This window comes from Rhinopithecus bieti, unplaced genomic scaffold, assembly GCF_001698545.2.
Source record: "Rhinopithecus bieti isolate Rb0 unplaced genomic scaffold, ASM169854v2 scaffold_2432, whole genome shotgun sequence".
Taxonomy (NCBI): domain Eukaryota; kingdom Metazoa; phylum Chordata; class Mammalia; order Primates; family Cercopithecidae; genus Rhinopithecus; species Rhinopithecus bieti.
Window position 1 is genome coordinate 3903264 of NW_016804136.1, and position 4999 is coordinate 3908262.

A 4999-nucleotide genomic window follows, 5' to 3' on the forward strand; every position below is an offset into this window, starting at 1 on the left:
GTTCACACCATTCTGCCTCAGCCTCCTGAATAGCTGGGACTACAGGCAACTGCCACAACACCTGGCTAATTTTTTTCTTTTTGTATTTTTCGTAGAGACAGGGTTTCACCATGTTAGCCAGGATGGTCTCAATCTCCTGACCTCGTGATCTGCCCACCTTGGCCTCCCAAACTGCTGGGATTACAGGCATGAGCCACCGTGCCTGGCCCACATCCACATTTTCTTTACCTATTCATCCATTGATGAGCACTTTGATTCCATATATGAGCTATTGTGAGTAATGCTGCAACAAACATGAGAGTGCAGATAACTCTTTGGTATACTGATTTTCTTTCTTTTGGATATACACTCAGTAGTGGAATTGCTGGATCATGTGGTAGTTCTAGTGTTAGTTTTTTGAAGAAACTCCATACTGTCCTCCATAGTGACTGTACTAATTTACATTCCCACCAACAGTGTACAAGGGTTCCCCTTTCTCCACATCCTCACCAGCATCTGTTACTGCCTGGTGTTTTGATAAAAGCCATTTTAACTGGGGTAAGCTGACCTCTCATTGTAGTTTTGATTTGCATTTATCTAACGATTAGTGATGCTGAGCACTTCAGGTACCTGTTGGCCATCTGTATGTCTTCTTTTGAGAACTGTCTATTCAGATCTTTTGTCCATTTTTAAAACAGCTTTTTTTTTTTCTATTTGTTTGAGCTCCTTGTATATTCCGGTCACTAATTTCTTGTTAGATGGGTAGTTTGCAAATATTTTCTCCTATTCTGTGGGTTGTCTCTTTAGTTTGATTGTTTCCTTTGCTGTGCTGCTTTTTAGCTTGATGTAAGCCCACTTGTCTACTTTCACTTTGGTTGCCTGTGCCGTTGAGGTCTTACACAAAAAAACTGCCCAGACCACTGTCCTGAAGCATATCTCCAGTTTCTTCTAATAGTTTCACAGTTTCACATTAGACTTAGGTCTTTTTTGTTTTTTGTTTTGAGATGCAATCTCACCCTGTTGCCCAGGCTGGAGTCCAGTGGCGTGATCTCGGCTCACTGCAACCTTGGCCTGTGTGGTTCAAGCAATTCTCCTGCCTCAGCCTCCTGGGTAGCTGGGACTACAGGCGCACGCCATCATGCCCAGCTAATTTTCTGTATTTTCAATAGAGATGGGATTTCACCATGCCGGCCAGGCTGGTCTCAAACTCCTGACCTCGTGATCTGCCTGCCTCAGCGTCCCGAAGTGCTGGGATTACAGGTGTGAGCCACCGTGCCTGGCCCAGACTTAGGTCTTTAATCCATGTTGACGTTTTTTTGTTTTTTGTTTTTTTTGGTATGGTGAGAGTTTACTTCTTCTGCAGTTATCCAGTTTCCCAGTAACACTTATTGAAGAGACTGTCTTTTTCCCATTGTATATTCTTGGTACCTTTGTCAAAGATGAGTTGGCTGGGTGGGTTTACATGAGTTCTCTATTCTGTTCCGTTGGTCTATGGGTCTATTTTTATGCCAGTACCATGCTAATTTGGTTAATATAGCTTTGCAGTAAATTTTGAAGTCAGATAGTGAAATGCCTTCAGTTTTATTCTTTTTGCTCAGGATTGTTTTGTCTATTGGGGTCTTTTCTAGTTCCGTATAAATTTCAGGATTTTTTTTTTCTATTTCTGTGAAGAATGTCATTGGTATTTTCATAGGGTTTGCATTGCATTGGTAAATTGCACTGAGTAGAATTGCCATTTTATTTGAGATGGGGTCTTCACTCTGTCATCCAGTCCAGAGTGCAATGGTGTGATCATGGCTCACTGTATGATCATCGTTCACTGTAGCCTTGACCTTCACTGGGCTCAAGTGATCCTCCCACTTCAGCCCCTCAAGTGGCTGGGACAGCACGTGCATATCACCACATCTAATTTAAAAAAATTTTTTTATAGAGACAGTCTCACTATGTTGCCCAGGCTACTCTGAAACTCCTGGGCTCAAGTGACCCTCCCACTTTGGCTTCCCAATGTGCTGGGATTACAGGTGCAAGCCATCTCATCCAGCTATTATTTTCACAGTAATTCTTCCAGTCAATGAACAGGGAATCTCTTTTGTGTGTGTGTGTCCTCTTCAACTTCTTTAATGCTTTATAGTTGTCCTTGTATAGATCTTTCACTTCTTTGGTTAAAATGATCCCAGATAATTAATACTCTCTGCAGCTATTATAAATGGGATGGCATTTTTTCCCCAAATTGTTCTCTTTTGGTGTAAATGTTATTGTTTTTTGTATCTTACAATTTTACTAAATTTATTCATCAGTTCTATTTTTTTTGGTGAAGTCTTTAGGTTTTTCTAAATATAATATCATGTCATCTGTGAACAAGTCTAATTTGACTTCTTCCTTTTCCATTTTTCTTTTTTTGAGATGGAGTCTTGCTCTGTCACCCAGGCTGGAGTATGGTGGTGCCATCTCGGTTTACTGCAACCTCTGCCTCCTGGATTCAAGTGATTCTCCTGACTCAGCCTCAGGAGTAGCCAGGATTACAGGCACCCGCCACCATACCTGGCTAACTTTTGTATTTTTAGTACAGATGGGGTTTCACCATGATGGCCAGGCTGGTCTTGAACTCCTGACTTCAGGTGATCCACCTGCCTCGGCCTCCCAAAGTGCTGGCGTTACATGCGTGAGACACGGTGCCTGGCCCTTCCTTTTCCATTTTGGTGCCCTTATTTTTCTTCCCTAACTGCTCTGGCCAGTCCCATTCCTTTCAAATGTTTATTTATTTATTTTTTTTACATTTTTAAAATTTATTTTTATAGCAATAAGGGTCTTGCTCTGTCACCCAGGCTGGTCTCGAACTCCTGGGCTTAAGTGATCCTCTCACCTCAGCCTCCTGAGTGGCTGGGATTGAAGACATGCACCACTGTGCCCAGCTAGTTCCATTATTTTCAGATAAATTTTTTCAAATCCTCTAGAAACAAGTAATATTTGTGCTTTTTAAACAGTTCATAATACACACAAAATATAAAATGTTTCTAATATTTATTATGTATCTAACATATTGATAATCTCAAAGAATTCTAGATTCCTAAAGGATTTCTGTGTAAGCACTGAGAGATAACCTGTCTTAGCCATTGCTAGTCAGAACCAAAGAAAATACCATGAAGATTCTGAGGTCTTCCACCAAGAAAAGTTTCTTAAAAGAAATGGAGGTATGAAGGCAGTCAGGTAATGACAGCAATGACAGAATGAGAAAAGTACTGCAACAGGTCAAAAAACTGCTTTTTTTCCCTGGTTCTGCTACATAATTCAAGATAACTTTAACCACCTCTCTGGGGCCCAATTTCTTTACATTGCAAAGAAGTTGGAATAAATTATCTTTCCGTGGACCCTTTAATACTCAGTTCCACAAATTCGGACTCAGAGGGGTCAGTGAGAACTCCGGTCATTGGGAGGCAATAAACTCACTGGATGGCTTTTAGTGAGATGACTTTTGGTGTGCCTGTCAGTTCAAATCCTCCTATAAAGTCTCCAACCTCAACTCATCACAACCACAGGGATGAGCTACATATTATGGATCCTTTTAGGAAAAAGTATCTTGCTAGTCACAACTATGTTCTCCCTTGAAGAAAAATGAGCAAGTGAAGCTACTCTTTAGAGAGAATGAAGCAGATGTGCAAAGGGATCACAGACAACCATCAGGGTAGGAAACACATCTTGCTTTACTGCTGAATCTCCAGTGCCTAGATCAGTGCCTTGGGCCTAGCAGGCTTTCATGAAATAATTATTGAATGACCACTGAATTTCATTCCCTCATGTGGCTTCCATGAGATACTTCTGTATTTCTCTAATCATTCCATTATTCGTCCCCCTTAAACTAGTGCAAGTTGCTTTCTTACAACCAGAAAGCTCTTCCAAATATACTATGATATTCTCCCCTTCATAACCACCACTTACTTCACTACAGGTATATGTCAGGCCTCAGGAAAGACAACACCAGACACTGGATCACATGTTCCCCGGTCACAAATATAGAATTGGCACGAGATTAGGTCGGTTGGTCAGCGGCACTAGAGTAAAGGTGGTGACAGACACCAATGCAGTGCATAAAGGCTGGCCAGCAGGTGAAGTGATAAGAAAGCAGACACAGAGGAAAGTAGACAATGGTGGTTCTGAGACATCCCTGTATTTTCCTGCTATGGACTGAATGTTTATGTCTCCCACATCCCCATTCATATGTTGAAATTCTAACCTCCAATGGTATTTCGAGGTGGGATCTTTCGCAGGCAACTAGTTCATAAATGTGGAGCTCTCATGTTAGGATTAGTACTCTTGATTGTGATGGTTTCATAGGTTTATGTCAAAACCAATAAAAATTTATGCTTTAAATACATGCAGTTTCTTGTACTTCAATTGTACATGAAAGTTGCTAAAAATGTGGAGAGTTCAGTTATTAACTGATTTTAGTTAGAACAACCAGTAATGTACCAATAATGGAACAACATTTAAGGAGGTCCCTTATGACTGTGCTATTTTGGACTTAATATCAGCACTTACTGATTTATTCCACTGTTTTCCCAACTCCCTTTGCCCTCTGCTCCCATAAAAGTGAACAATCATGAATGCCATAACCAAATTGGTAAACTCGGGCTGGGCACGGTGGCTCATGCCTGTAATCCCAGCACTTTGGGAAGCCAAGGCGGGTGGATCAGTTGAGGTCAGGAGTTTAAGACCAGCCTGGCCAACATGGTGAAACTCCATCTCTATAAAAATACAAAAAATCGGCCGGGCGCGGTGGCTCAAGCCTGTAATCCCAGCACTTTGGGAGGCCGAGACGGGCGGATCACGAGGTCAGGAGATCGAGACCATCCTGGCTAAGGCAGTGAAACCCCGTCTCTACTAAAAAAATACAAAAAAAATTAGTCGGGCGAGGTAGCGGCGCCTGTAGTCCCAGCTCCTCGGGAGGCTGAGGCAGGAGAATGGCGTGAACCCGGGAGGCGGAGCTTGCAGTGAGCTGAGATCTGGCCACTGCACTCCAGCC